The sequence below is a fragment of the Phyllobates terribilis genome, unplaced genomic scaffold, assembly GCF_046119375.1.
Source record: "Phyllobates terribilis strain yellow unplaced genomic scaffold, ASM4611937v1 Scaffold_1__5_contigs__length_1240528914, whole genome shotgun sequence".
Lineage (NCBI taxonomy): Eukaryota > Metazoa > Chordata > Amphibia > Anura > Dendrobatidae > Phyllobates > Phyllobates terribilis.
The window spans coordinates 817736812-817752841 of NW_027362761.1; the positions used below are offsets into that span (position 1 = coordinate 817736812).

At 46.2% G+C, this 16030-nt stretch overlaps 2 non-coding genes across 2 annotated transcripts; both read right to left on the bottom strand.

Moving 5' to 3' along the window:
* Positions 1-1963: 1963 nt before the first annotated feature.
* TRNAK-UUU (transfer RNA lysine (anticodon UUU)) lies at positions 1964-2036 on the bottom strand. Its single transcript has one exon. It is a non-coding gene; the product is annotated as a tRNA-Lys (tRNA).
* A 977-nt stretch (positions 2037-3013) lies between these two features.
* TRNAK-UUU (transfer RNA lysine (anticodon UUU)) lies at positions 3014-3086 on the bottom strand. The gene has a single exon. It is a non-coding gene; the product is annotated as a tRNA-Lys (tRNA).
* Positions 3087-16030: the final 12944 nt, after the last annotated feature.

Consider the following 16030-nt stretch of genomic DNA (forward strand, 5'->3'; position numbering starts at 1 on the left):
TTTAAAGAGACAGTGCATGAAAACACTATTATTTTTTTAAATAAATCCTTTACACTAAATGACAAGTATAGTAAGCAACACTATCACTGTACTTATTATATATGTGACTGACATGTTTCTATCTATCTAATCTATGTGTGAAGCTCTATTCTTTCTGTTCTAAATTGTCGGGTACAGATGCTGAATTGCCGGCCGGCTTTTTTAAAGAGACGGTGCATGAAAACACTAATATTTTTTTTAATAAATCCTTTACACTAAATGACAAGTGCAGTAACCAACACTGTCACTGTGCTTCTTATATGTGTGACTGACATGTTTCTATCTATCTAATCTATGTGTGATGCTCTATTCCTTCTTGTCTAAATTGTCGGTACCGGTGTATGCCGCTGCTGAATTTGCCGGCCGGCTTTTTTAAAGAGAGTGTCTTCTGAGCAGTTTGTCAGCTTTTGGACACCTTTGCAGGTGTTTTCTATGTGTTTCTATGTGTTTTTGTTTGCCTGCCTTTGGTTTTAACGGTGTTCGACGGTGTTCTAAGGTGTTCGACGAACAGTTCCTCGAACATCCGGGTGTTCGACGAACCGAACCGAACCCGAACACTACGGGGGTGGCTCAACACTAAGGTTCAGTCTAAGTGCACTTTTGCAAAATTTTCAAAAAAAATGTCTCTGTCCATATTTAAGTATACTCAGAAAAATTATCATTCAATATGACTGATCAAAGCAAAAACCAAGCACATAATCAATGATTTGTCGTGAGTTTTGACATATTCAAAGACATGTTATTTGTTGTTTTCTCTAGTGTAAAAGAGCATTTTATTTCTCATATCAAACAAGTGCATTAAGCATGCACTAATCTTCAAGCACAAGCTGAGATTTAAACAATACAAAGTGATCTGTTGAGATTTAAAAATTTAACGACTGAACAGGAACTTGAATCCTGGACCCTAAGATTAAAAGTCTGATGCTCTACCGACTGAGCTATCCAGGCTCCTTCCAAACAATCTAAGCACATTTTTCAAGATTTACTTCCGATTCTTCTAAATGTATCTTCAGATATGTTGATTTTTTTCATATGTGTGTACATACCCAAAACCAAAGCCAGCACATAGTCTGCCAGCATAATGAGGTGTCAGGTTACATCTCTTATTATACTCTATGTATAGGAAACAGGGGAAGAGGAGTGATGAGTATTCAGCCCAGTGAAAGGCTATCAGATTTGGGCAGTTAAAGGCAGGTGAAGCTGCATCATCAAGCGATTGATTTAGTTTACTCCAAAGCTGAATTCACATTCACACAGCTCAGTATTTATTAATTTTGATTTTCATATTGGTACTGCTAAATGTGCTGCAAAGAAAAAAAAAGTAGGAATCACTCTGATTCTGTGTGTTTTTTATGGGAGACATCATAGTTGCTAGTTTCCACCCATCAGCTTAAAGAGTACTGAAAGTTAGACATAGAGTCTACAAAGGGAAAAATGCAGAAAACAAGTCATAAAATTGGCTAAGTAGTGTTAATCCTCATATCCACATGACATTTATTTCTGAAAAGCTAGGTATGTTTTAACAAAGCTAAATGATAGGTCTAGGTTAAAAAGCCTCCAAACTGAACAATGACGTAAATAATGGACCCTCAGATTAAAAGACGGGTGCTTTACTGACTGAGCTATCCAGGTTCTTTCTAAGTGCACTTTTGCAACATTTTCAAAAAAAATGTCTCTGTCCATATTTAAGTATACTCAGAAAAATTATCATTCAATATGACTGTTCAAAGCCAAAACCAAGCACATAATCAATGATTTGTCGTGAGTTTGGACATAGTCAAAGACATGTTTTTTGTTTTTTTCTCTAGTGTAAAAGAGCATTTTATTTCTCATGTCAAACAAGTGCATTAAGCATGCACTAATCTTCAAGCACAAGCTGAGATTTAAACTATACAAAGTGATCTGTTGAGATTTAAAAATTTAACACCTGAACAGGGACTTGAACCCTGGACCCTCAGATTAAAAGTCTGATGCTCTACCGACTGAGCTATCTAGGCTCCTTCCAAACAATCTAAGCACATTTTTCAAGATTTACTTCCAATTCTTCTAAATGTATCTTCAGATATGTTGATTTTTCTCATATGTGTGTACATACCCAAAACCAAAGCCAGCACATAGTCTGCCAGCATAATGAGGTGTCAGGTTACAACTCTTATTATACTCTATGTATAGGAAACAGGGGAAGAGGAGTGATGAGTATTCAGCCAGGTGAAAGGTTATCAGATTTGGGCAGTTAAAGGCAGGTGAAGCTGCATCATCAAGCGATTGATTTAGTTTACTCCAAAGCTGAATTCACATTCACACAGCTCAGTATTGATTAATTTTGACTTTCATATTGGTACTGTTAAATGTGCTGCAAAGAAAAAAAAGTAGGAATCACTCTGATTCTGTGTGTTTTTTATGGGAGACATCATAGCTGCTATTTTCCACCCATCAGCTTAAAGAGTACTGAAAGTTAGACATAGAGTCTACAGAGGGAAAAATGCAGAAAACAAGTCATAAAATTGCCAAAGTAGTGTTAATCCTCATATCCACATGACATTTATTTCTTAAAAGCTAGGTATGTTTTAAGCAAAGCTAAATGATAGGTCTAGGTTAAAAAGCCTCCAAACTGAACAATGATGTAAATAACGGACCCTCAGATTAAAAGACGGGTGCTTTATTGACTGAGCTATCCAGGTTCTGTATAAGTGCACTTTTGCAACATTTTCAAAAAAAATGTCTCTGTCTATTTTTAAATATACTCAGAAAAATTATCATTCAATATGACTGTTCAAATCCAAAACCAAGCACATAATCAATGATTTGTCGTGAGTTTGGACATATTCAAAGACATGTTTTTTGTTGTTTTCTCTAGTGTAAAAGAGCATTTTATTTCTCATGTCAAACAAGTGCATTAAGCATGCAATTAATCTTCAAGCACAAGCTGAGGTTTAAACAATACAAAGTGATCTATTGAGATTTAAAAACTTAATGCCTGAACAGGTACTTGAAACCTGGACCCTCAGATTAAAAGTCTGATGCTCTACCGACTGAGCTATCCAGGCTTTTTTCAAACAAACTTAGCACATTTATCAAGAATTACTTCCGATTCATCTAAATGTATCTTCAGACATGTTGATTTTTTTCATATGTGTGTACATGCCCAAAACCAAAGCCAGCACATAGTCTGCCAGCATAATGAGGTGTCAGGCTACATCTCTTTTTATACTCTATGTATAGGAAACAGGGAAAGAGGAGTGATGAGTGTTCAGCCAAGTGAAAGGCTATGAGATTTGGGCAGTTAAAGGCAGGTGAAGCTGCATCATCAAGCAATTGATTTAATTTACTCCAAAGCTGAATTCACATTCACACAGCTCAGTATTGATTAATTTTGACTTTCATATTGGTACTGCTAAATGTGCTGCAAAGAAAAAAAAGTAGGAATCACTCTGATTCTGTGTGTTTTTTTATGGGAGACATCATAGCTGTTAGTTTCCACACATCAGCTTAAAGAGTATTGAAAGTTAGACATAGAGTCTATGACTCGCCCCCTGGGCCGTGGGGCACTCGGATCCGGGCAATAGGGAACAATGGGGGTAGTAGTGGCAACCCGGTTCCGTGGCTCAGGGTGGTCAGGCCAGTGGTAGTCCGTTATGTGCTATTGATTATGTCCGACTACGCCACCCGTGGATTTGCGGTCATTATGAACCGCCGCTGCAGGGCAGACTGCTGGGGCTGATGATATATGCAGCTGGGATGGTGTGACTCCCCACGGGAAGAGTGCGGCCCCACGGCAGTGTGGTGGATGGTGGGAGTCATGTTAGTGAGAGTCCCGGTGCCGATAGTGCTGGAGGAGCAAGGAGCACACAGACAACAAGTTGCAGTCCAGGGTCTTTACTAAAACAGGTAAACTGACCCATAAACAGTCCCAGCTAGGATGGGACCTGGATGTCTGAGAGTAACGGGGAAATTGGCCCTGGTCAGGGTGAGGGTGTAGGCCTACCGTGCTTTCTGTGCTCCTTCTGGCTATCTCCTCGTTATAGGGTAACAGCCCACGTTTCCATGTATTCTCGCCTGTATGGCCTGCAACGTGGGTTCCTTTCTGCTCCCAGCCTTGTACGGCTTTGCTGGTCCCTTCTGTTGTGGCAGGGCCTCCAGGCTTCTTAGGCCAAGGAATATACAGTCCCTTGCGGACTGTTTCTCTGCTGGAGGATGTAGAATCCTCCCAGCCTCAGACACCAAAGTCTGGTAAAGTCAGTCTCTTATCTGCCAAGACAGGCTTGCTTCGCCTCTTGTCTCTGGCTTGTGGCTCTCCTCCTGCCACACTTCCTCTTAGGTGCAGTGCAACTGTCTGTCCCTGCTCTGCTCTGGGACAAGTCTCAGTGCTGAGACAGGCCATCAAGTTCTCTCTAACCCTGCCCCCAGTACCAGCTTTTATAGGGGCAGCCTGCTCCCCCTACTGGCCTGAGACAGGAGGCATTGCATGCTAATGTTCCCCTGACTAGAGAACCTCCCCCTTGCTCTCAGACACAGCTTTATTACATTTTGTGGCATCCAGGCAAGGGTGACACATTCCCCCCTAGTGAAATTTAGTACTCCGGGACTAAACAATAAACAAGGATTATATGCATAACCATAAAACATTAATAGAAAGACGACGCACAGCTTGAGTTCTTAAGGTCACAGTGTGGCCTGTGACCGGGTGTCCATATCACCAATACAACGGGGAGCCTTAAACAGGTGGGGGTCTGTCCTACCCCAAGTCCTTCACAGTCTTAGTTCATTCCTTGGTTAGGCTCCAAACGCAGTCCATACAAGGTTCCGGTTACAAAAAGTCCATAACCTTTGAGTCCTTACGGTAGCTGCAAGAAACTGAAACACAGAATTACCAAACAAGCATGTAACTTGGCAAACAATTCAACATTTGGCAACATTGTCATTTACAATTTTAGTACACTCTATATTCTCCAGCGAGCGGGTATCTGCCCCTTTGTGCTCCTGGTTGACCTCCTTAACCCACTGTCTGGTGGTGGACCAACCTGGCATTCCCCACTAGCGTTAGGGGTACAGCTACTAGCTGGGTGTACAGGTAGGGCAGGCAGCTGTCTGCGAGTCCTTTGGCTTACCGCAGGCATGGCAGGCTCACTGTCAGCAGAGGGTTGACTCTCCTTGGCTGCTGGTACAGGCTCTTCTGCCTCTGGAACCGCTTGCTCCTCTTCACTTTCCGGCTCTGGTGTTGGTTGCTGCTGTGCCGGTTGCAGGAAATGCAGGACGGGTACCACTATGGCATCATTTATGCGAGTCCAGGACTGAGGGAACTCTCCGAGAACGGTGCTGATCATTTCTTCCTTGTCCTCTGCGGGTTCAAGGTCACTCTGATCTTCTTCTGCACTACGGAGTTGCTCGGGGCACCTTTTGAGGTGGTCTCTGGAGACGACACTAGTGGTTTCTCCTCCGTCCTTGGTGATTACGCACACCTTTGGGTTGTCGTAGTCAGACTGCAGTACGGTGTAGGGTTCCTTTTCCCACTGGTCGTCCAACTTATGTAGACTTCTTTTTCACTTTAGGACTTGCTCACCAGGTTCTAGGGGACCAGCAGGGGCGTGTTGATTGAAGAGTTTTTCTTGCCTCTCTCTCACCTGGGCCAGGTTCTTCTCCACACTCTCCTGTACCTTCTTGTACTGCAGTTGCCTTTCCGTATCCCAGTCCGCACCCGGGGAGGTGTCCTCAGGTATTAGGACTCCCATCTCCAGGTCTACGGGCAGCTTACCTGGTTTAGCTCGCATCAGGTAAGCCGGGGTGCAGTTGGTAGCATTCACCGGGATATTGTTGTATAGGTCTATCAGGTCCGGCAGTTTTTCTGGCCACAGGCTGCGTTCCTCCAGGGGCAACGTCTTCAGGAGATCAATGACTATATTGTTCATCTTCTCACACATCCCGTTGGTTTTGGGGTGGTAAGGAGTTGTACGAATCTTTTTACAGCCATAGAGGTTGCAGAACTCCTGGAAGATTTCAGCCTCGAACGCTGGACCCTGGTCTGTCAGGACCTGTTCCGGATACCCGTGTGGACGGCAGAAGTATTGCTGGAAGACTCTGGCCGCTGTTTGGGCTGTCAAGTCCTTTACCGGGACCACCACTAGAAAACGGGAATAGTGGTCCACGATTGTCAGGGCATAGATGTATCCTGACCGGCTGGGAGCCAATTTGACATGGTCCAGAGCTACCAGCTCAAGAGGCTGCGTGGTGACGATGGGCCTCAAGGGTGTCTTCTGGCTGGTGCGGTCCTTCCTCCTCAGGTGACAAGGGCCACAGTCTCTGCACCACTTTTCTACAGCTCCTCTCATGCCGACCCAAAAGAACCTTCCTCTTAGTAGGAACTCCAGTTTCTTCCAACCGAAGTGTCCCGCTCTGTCATGGTAAGCCCCCAGGACCATAGCTGCATCCCGTCTTGGGACCACGACTTGCCAGGTCAGCTCGTGCGTCCGGTGGTTGACAATCCTTCTGCACAACTTGCCTTCGTAGAGGAACAGCTTGCTCTTCTCTTTCCATAGCTGCTTGGCTTCCTCTGGAGCATCCGGATCTATGCGGGCATCTTCCTGGGTCAGCAGATCTTTCACCAGGCGGATGGCAGGGTCAATATCTTGGGTCTCGGCCCAGCTGTGGTGAGGTAGGGGATTTATCATCACGGTTGTTAGATCCTCCTCCTTCACGCGGTGGGAGTATTGAGCGGCTCCATACCGGTGAAACGCGGGGAGTTCTACCTCCTCCAGCTCTTCTGGGTCTTCGTCACCTTCAGGCAAGTGAGGCATCCTCGATAGGGTGTCAGCGTTGGCATTGGTTTTGCCGGCCCGGTACTTGATCACGAAGTCATAGTTGGAGAGACGGGCCATCCACCGCTGCTCTAGGGCACCCAGTCTTGCATTGTCCAGGTGTGTCAACGGGTTGTTGTCCGTGTACACGGTGAACTTCGCGGAGGCCAGGTAATGCTTGAAGTGTTCCGTCACGGCCCACACCACCGCCAAGAATTCTAGCTTGAAGGAGCTGTAATTCTCCGGGTTCCTCTCGGTGGGCCTCAGCTTCCGGCTGGCGTATGCGGTCACCCGTTCTCTGCCCTGTTGGTTTTGGGACAGTACGGCTCCCAGTCCTACATTACTGGCATCTGTGTGGAGAATGAAAGGCTGGCCATAATCAGGGTAGGCCAGGATCTCGTCCCCTGTGAGGGCCATCTTTAGCTGGCGGAAGGACTCCTCTTCCTGTTTATCCCACTTGAAGGGCGGCTTTTGGCTCCTGGACTTAGACTGTCCGATCAGGAGGTCCTGCATAGGAGCTGCCATCTTAGTGAACCCGGGGATGAATCTTCGGTAGTAGCCTACCAACCCGAGAAACTGTCTCACCTCTTTGATGTTCGAGGGACTTGGCCAGCTCTTGATTGCCGTGACCTTGTCAGGGTCGGGGGCTACTCCTTCCGCGCTTACCACGTGCCCTAGGTACTGGACCTTTGGTTTCAACAGGTGACACTTCGATGGTTTCACCTTCAGGCCGTAGCCTGCCAGGGCTTCGAACACCTCGGCCAGGTGCTTGAGATGGTCCTCGTAGGTCTTCGAATAGACGATCACGTCGTCCAGGTAAAGGAGGACCGTCTCAAAGTTTCGGTGCCCTAGACAGCATTCCATCAGCCGCTGGAAGGTCCCTGGTGCTTTGCAGAGCCCGAAAGGCATACAGTTGAATTCGCTCAGTCCCATCGGGGTGGTGAAGGTGGTCTTCTCCTTGTCAGCCTCTGCCACAGGAACCTGCCAGAACCCGCTAGTAAAGTCCAAAGTAGAAAAGAAGTTAGCAGATTTTAGTGCGGCTAAAGACTCCTCTATTCTAGGCAGCGGATATGCGTCTTTGTAGGTGATACGGTTGATTTGTCTATAGTCCACGCACATTCTCATGGTGCCGTCTTTCTTTTTCACCAGAACCAAGGGGGCTGCCCAGGGGCTACAGCTATGTCTAATGACCCCAGCTTCCTTCATTTCTCTTAGCATGCCCTTTGCGTTCTGATAATGTGCAGGGGGTACAGGTCGGTGTCTTTCTTTTATCGGTGGGTGGCTCCCTGTGGGGATGTGGTGTTCTATCCCCTTTACTCTGCCGAAGTCTAGCGGGTGCTTACTAAAGACTCTCTCGTACTCCTGTACCACCCGGTAGACTCCTTGCTTTTGGTGCAGGGGAGTGGAGTCAGCACCCACATGGAGTTTCTGGCACCAGTCCTCCTTTTGTTTCTGGGAGCCATTACCCTCCGCCTGTGGAGATGGAGGCAAGGGTTCCCTGATAGCTTTGTGTTCGACAACAAACAGTTTGGCGAGTGTAGCGTACCTGGGTAAGTGCACTTCCCTCTCCCCAATGTTGAGGATGCGGACGGGCACCCTCCCATGACGGACATCAACCACCCCCCGGGCTGTCAAAATGGTGGGCCTGCTGTCTGAGTACACGGGTTCTACCATGGCTTGGTAGTCTCTACCTCTCAACCCGATTGCAGTCCGACACCAGATCATCATTTCACTTTTGGGAGGCATGGAAATGGGGAATGGGTTACTCAGTCTTACTCTACCGATCTCACCACCAGACAGTTCTACCTGCTGCCGTCTCATCAGGGCTTTTATCTCCTTGTTGAGGACTCTCTGTTGGCTGGAACTAGCATTCACCGCCACCTGTTGTAGAATTACAATTACCTCTGAAAGACAATTTTCAATTACATTAGTACCCACAGTTATTTTAGGGTGACTTTCACGACGGTCAATGTCCACAATAATCACTCCCTGTGCCGGTAGTTCAACTTTACCAATTTTTATGGTCATCTCCTTGAACCCCATCTGCGGCATGGGTAAGCCATTACTGGCGATGATGCTCAAGTTACTGTCTGGATACCGTGTGATATCAGCATCAGTCCAATACTGCTTAAAAAGTACATAAGGGATAGTGGTTACTTGTGACCCAGTATCCAGCAAGGAGCTCATGGGGATACCGTCCAGCACCACGGGTAAAACCGGGCGCCCCCCAATGTACTTATCACGCCAATTATAAGGGCCTGGTGATCTTATGCCTGGGGGTTGGCCCTCTGCCCCAGGTTGGACCCGTTTAAATTACAGTACCTGGAAATGTGTCCGGGCTGGTTGCATCGACGGCAAATGGGCTGTCCATCCTCTGCGTAGCGGTCTGTGGGCCTCCCTCGGAACGACGGGATCCTCCTCTGTCGACACCACGGGACATCCTCCGGACTTGAAGCCAGCTCGATGGGTCTTGACGGGTCCACTTGCAACGCCAGGACGGTCCTGGTCAACACCGCGGCGCTCCTGGTCAGCTCCTGGACTTGGTGGTGCAGGTCTTTCGACGGGACTTGGTTCAGGGCCTGTGCATCAGCCCCCACGGGGTCCATAGAGGAGGGCACCGCCTCCTGGTGGTAGGTGAGAGCAGGGCGCCGGGGGTTTATAGCGCCACTGGTTGCAGATTCACGGAGCACCCTAATGGCCCTGTCCTTAAATTCGGCAAAGGTCAGGTCGGGGTTCTGAAAGAACATGTGGCGCAGTTGGGCCCTGTGGGCGCTAGACAGCAGACCTTCTATGAATTTTTCTGTTAGCAGCTTATCCGTTTCCTGCACACTGCCAGGGTCAGTTTGTTGAATAGCCCTCAAGGCTTCCTGCAGATTTAGGGCATAGTCTCTGATGCTGTCCTGTGCCCGCTGCTTACATCCATAGAACCTCATTTTAATCTCAGCGGAGGTACGTGTGTCAAAGGTACCCCGCAGCCGGGCCAGAATACCCTTCACAGTCCTTTTCTCCTCAGTGGGCCATGATTTTACCTCCCTTTGGGCTGCGCCAGTTAACTGCCCTGTTAGTATGCTGTCCTTCTGTTCCTCTGTCAGGGGGTAAACCTGGAACAAACTGTACAGCCTTTCCTTAAAGTCAGTTAGGGCATGGGGCTCCCCTGAGTACTTGGGCAGCCAGGCCGCTCCAGGGATGTAGGGCAGAGAAAAGGGCATCACCGCTGCTGCAGCTGCGTTGGTGGTAGTGGGCGCCTCTGTGTCCGATATCTTCATCCCCCCTAGTTAAGCGTGGCCTACCTTCCGACGATCCTCTTCTGTAGGCCGCGGGTCCGCTGCTGCTGATATGGACGAGGACCTGGCGTCGCGTCCTGATGACGTCAGCGTCGCTCTCTCTCCCTTCCAGGACCTTGCGCAGCGTCGGTGCGTGAGGCGGAGCTTCGGATCTCGCGCGGTTTTGACGTCCACGCCCCTCTTCTTCCCGCGCGGCGTCCTGAAGATGGCATCCGATGGCGGGAAACAGCTGCGGATGGCGGGAAGACGGCAGAAGACGGCAGGAAACGGTCCAAGATGGCGTCTGATGGCGGGAATCGACTCCGGACGGCGGGAAACTTCGCCACAGGTAAGTTACAAAAGTCTTTTTCAGGCACGCAGTACCCGGTGGTTGCGAGCACGAAATCCTGCTGACTACGCCAAAGCTGACTCGCCCCCTGGGCCGTGGGGCACTCGGATCCGGGCAATAGGGAACGATGGGGGTAGTAGTGGCAACCTGGTTCCGTGGCTCAGGTGGTCAGGCCAGTGGTAGTCCGTTATGTGCTATTGATTATGTCCGACTACGCCACCCGTGGATTTGCAGTCATTAGGAACCGCCGCTGCAGGGCAGACCGCTGGGGCTAATGATATATGCAGCTGGGATGGTGTGACTCCCCACGGGAAGAGTGCGGCCCCAGGACAGTGTGGTGGATGGTGGGAGTGATGGTAGTGAGAGTCCCAGTGCCGATAGTGCTGGAGGAGCAAGGAGCACACAGACAACAAGTTGCAGTCCAGGGTCTTTACTAAAACAGGTAAACTGACCCATAAACAGTCCCGGCTAGGAGGGGACCTGGATGTCTGAGAGCAACGGGGAAATTAGCCCTGGTCAGGGTGAGGGTGTAGGCCTACCATGCTTTCTGTGCTCCTTCTGGCTATCTCCTCGTTATAGGGTAACAGCCCACGTTTCCGAGCTTTCCGTGTATTCTCGCCTGTATGGCCTGCGACGTGGGTTCCTTTCTGCTCCCAGCTTTGTACGGCTTTGCTGGTCCCTTCTGTTGTGGCAGGGCCTCCAGGCTTCTTAGGCCAAGGAATATACAGTCCCTTGCGGACTGTTTCTCTGCTGGAGGATGTAGAATCCTCCCAGCCTCAGACACCAAAGTCTGGTAAAGTCAGTCTCTTATCTGCCAAGACAGGCTTGCTTCGCCTCTTGTCTCTGGCTTGTGGCTCTCCTCCTGCCACACTTCCTCTTAGGTGCAGTGCAACTGTCTGTCCCTGCTCTGCTCTGGGACAAGTATCAGCTTTTATAGGGTCAGCCTGCTCCCCCTACTGGCCTGAGACAGGAGGCATTGCATGCTAATGTTCCCCTGACTAGAGAACCTCCCCATTGCTCTCAGACACAGCTTTATTACATTTTGTGACATCCAGGCCAGGGTGACACATCTACAGAGGGAAAAATGCAGAAAACAAGTCATAAAATTGCCAAAGTAGTGTTAATCCTCATATCCACATGACATTTATTTCTGAAAAGCTAGGTATGATTTAAACAAAGCTAAATGATAGGTCTAGGTTAAAAAGCCTCAAAACTGAACAATGACGTAAATAATGGACCCTCAGATTAAAAGACGGGTGCAAAATGTCTCTGTCCATATTTAAGTATATTCAGAAAAATTATCATTCAATATGACTGTTCAAAGCCAAAACCAAGCACATAATCAATAATTTGTCGTGAGTTTGGACATATTCAAAGACATGTTTTTTTGTTTTTTCTCTAGTGTATAAGAGCATTTTATTTCTCATGTCAAACAAGTGCATTAAGCATGCAACTAATCTTCAAGCACAAGCTGAGATTTAAACAATACAAAGTGATCTGTTGAGATTTAAAAGCTTAACGCCTGAACAGGGACTTGAACCCTGGACCCTCAGATAAAAAGTCTGATGCTCTACCGACTGGTAGACCATCAGGCTCCTTCTGAACAAACTTAGCACATTTTTCAAGATTTACTTCCGATTCATCTAAATGTATCTTCAGATATGTTGATTTTTTTCATATGTGTGTACATACCCAAAACCAAAGCCAGCACATAGTCTGCCAGCATAATGAGGTGTCAGGTTACATCTCTTTTTATACTCTATGTATAGGAAACAGGGGAAGAGGAGTGGAGAGCATTCAGCCCAGTGAAAGGCTATCAGATTTGGGCAGTTAAAGGCAAGTGAAGTTGCATCATCTAGCGTTGATTTAGTTTACTCCAAAGCTGAATTCACATTCACACAGCTCAGTATTGATTAATTTTGACTTTCATATTGGTACTGCTAAATGTGCTGCAAAGAAAAAAAAGTAGGAATCACTTTGATTCTGTGTGTTTTTTATGGGAGACATCATAGCTGCTAGTTTCCACCCATCAGCTTAACCCCTTAAGCCCCGAGGGTGGTTTGCACGTTAATGACCAGGCAAATTTTTACAATTCTGACCACTGTCACTTTATGAGGTAATTACTCTGGAACGCTTCAACGGATCCCCCTGATTCTGAGATTTTTTTTGTGACATATTGTACTTCATGATTGTGGAAAAATTTCTTCGATATCACTTGCGTTTATTTGTGAAAAAAACGGAAATTTGGCAAAAATTTTGAAAATTTTACAATTTTCAAAATTTGAATTTTTAAGTCCTGAAATCAGAGAGATATGTCACACAAAAGAGTTAATAAATAACATTTCCTACATGTCTACTTTACATCAGCACAATTTAGGAACCAAAATTTTTTTTTGTTAGGGAGCTATAACGGTTAAAAGTTGACCAGTGATTTCTCATTTTTCCAACAAAATTTACAAAACCATTTTTTAGGGACCGCATCACATTTGAAGTCACTTTGAGAGGTCTTTATGACAGAAAATACCCAAAAGTGACACCATTCTAAAAACTGCACTCCTCAAGGTGCTCAAAACCACATTCAAGAACTTTATTAACCCTTCAGGTGCTTCACAGGAATTTTTTGAATGTGGAAGAAAAAAATGAACATTTAACTTTTTTCACAAAAATGTTACTTTAGACCCAATTTTTTTTATTTTCACAGGGGTAACAAGAAAAAATGGACCCCAAAATTTGTTGTGCAATTTCCCCTGGGCACGCAGATACCCAATATTTGGGGAAAAAACACTGTTTGGGCGCACGGCAGGGCTCGGAAGGGAAGGAGCGCCATTTGACTTTTTGATTGTAAAATTTGCTTGATTAATTAGCGGACGCCATGTTGTGTTTGGAGAGCCCCTGTGTGCCCAAACTTTGGAGCTTCCCCACAAGTGACCCATTTTGGAAACTAGATCCCCCACGGCACCTTTCTAGCTGCATAGTGAGCACTTGGAACCCCCAGGTGCTTCACAAATTGATTCGTAAAAATGAAAAAGTGAAAAAAAAAACACTTTTTCATTTTTACGAATCAATTTGTGAAGCACCTGGGGGTTCCAAGTGCTCACTATGCATCTAGATAGGTGCCTTGGGGGGTCTAGTTTCCAAAATGGGGTCACTTGTGGGGGAGCTCCAATGTTTGGGCACACAGGGACTCTCCAAATGCAACATGGTGTCCGCTAACAATTTGAGCCGACAATTTGTTAGTGGATATCATGTTGCATTTGGAGAGTCCCTGTGTGCCCAAACATTGGAGCTCCCCCACAAGTGACCCCATTTTGGAATCTAGACCCCCCAAGGCACCTATCTAGATTCATAGTGAGCACTTGGAACCCCAGGTGCTTCACAAATTGATTCATAAAAATTAAAAAGTGTTTTTTTTTCACTTTTTCATTTTTACGAACCAATTTGTGAAGCACCTGGGGGTTCCAAGTGCTCACTATGCATCTAGATAGGTGCCTTGGGGGGTCTAGTTTCCAAAATGGGGTCACTTGTGGGGGAGCTCCAATGTTTAGGCACACAGGGGCTCTCCAAACGCAACATGGTGTCCGCTAACAATTTGAGCCGATTTTCCATTCAATTCGTTAGCGGACACCATGTCGCGTTTGGAGAGCCCGTGATGTGCCTAAACAGTGGAGCTCCCCCACAAGTGTCCCCATTTTGGAAACTATACCCCTCAAGGATTTTATTAAGGTGTATAGTGAACATTTTGAACCCAGAGGTACGGCACAGAATTTGTTTACATTAGGTCATCATATTGAATAGTTGTCATTATTCTTGAGCGCAAGTGCTCGCTACTTGAGTTTGCATCGGGTACTCAGGTATGCACCATGTACAGCGTGTGCTCGAGTGACATGCTCGAGTCCCTGCTCCGCATGTTTCACGGTTATTAGACACCCAAAAAAAAAACATGCGGGGATCGCTCGTGCATGGCAGGCAACCCCCGTAAAGTTTTTTTGGCCGCCAAGCATATGGGGCAGAGACTCGAGCATGTCACTCAAATACCCACGATACTCAATGCATACCAGAGCACCCGATGCAAAATCAAGTAGCGAGCACTTGCGCTCAACACTAGTCGCCATATCGTCATCTTTTTTTCTTACTTTTGAAAAAAATCCCAACCCCAGCCCTAACCCTAGCACAACCCTAGCCCTAGCACAACCCTAGCCCCAGCACAACCCTAGCCCCAAACCCAGCCCTAACCCTAGCCCAATCCTAACCCAAGAGTTTATTTTTGACGCCGTTCCTTGTGTGGTATAAGTGATTAGATGACTTTATTCTTCAGGTCGGTGTGATTACAGCAATGCCAGAATCATATGGGGTTTTTATGACTGACAGCTGTCGCACACTAAAAGACGCATTTTTTGTAAAATCTAGTTTTTGCATCGCCATATTTTGAGAGCTATAATTTTTCCAGATTTTGGAGACAGTCATGTGACGGCTCGTTTTTTGCGGGATGACTTGTCGTTGTTATTGGTGCCATTTTCAGGCACGTGACATTTTTTGATCACTTTCTATTCCGATTTTTGGGAGGCAGAATAAACAAAAACCAACAATTCAGGAATTGTTTTCTTTTTTTTTTTTATTCTGTTCCGCGTGTGGTAAAATTGATGAGGTAGCTTTATTCTTTGGGTCAGTACGTTTACAGCGGTACCACATTTGTATCATTTTTCTATGTTTTGGCGCTTATACACAATAAAAGCTATTTTATAGAAAAAAATATTTTTTAGCATCGCTTTATTCTGAGAGCTATAACTTTTTTATTTTTTGGCTGATTGAGCTGTATGGTGGCTTGTTTTTTGCGGGACAAGGTGACGTTTTCAGTGGTATCATTTTTATTTATATGCGTCTTTTTGATCGCGTGTTATTTTACTTTTTGTTTGGCGGTATGGTGATAAAGCATGTTTTTTTGCTTCGCTTTTTTTTTTTTTTTTTTTACCGTGCTCACTGAAGGGGTTAACTAGTGGGAAAGTTTTATAGGTCAGGTTGTTCCGGACGCGGCGATACCAAATATGTGTACTTTTATTGTTTTTTTTTTTTTTTATATATAATAATATTTATTGATGGGTACATTATATTTTTATTTTTTTTGGATTATTTTTTTTATTTTTTTTTTATATTTTTGCAATTTTTTTTTTTTTCCACTTTCAGACAGTTTATACACTTTATTACTTTGTCCCACTCTGGGACTTTCACTTTTTTTTCTCTGATCGCCTGCATGGCACAGGAATGCAGCACCATCCCTATGCCATGCAGGCTATCAGCGGTGCACAGTGTGAAGATTGTTTGGAGATGTACTACGCATGTCCAAACAATCTTCCTGCTGTCTGGTGACCCGGATGTTGTCATGACGACATCGGGTCGTCATGGCAACACCCGGGAAGCCTTTGCAGACTGCGCTGAAAGCCGTAAGAGGAGGTGAGTATCGGCGATCACCTCCCCTTGCCCCCGCAATGCCGCGATCGACTTCGATCGACTTCGATCGCAGCATCACAGGGGTTAATGTGCTGGGAGCGGTGCAGGACTGCTCCCTGCACATAGTACCGGGTGTCATCTGA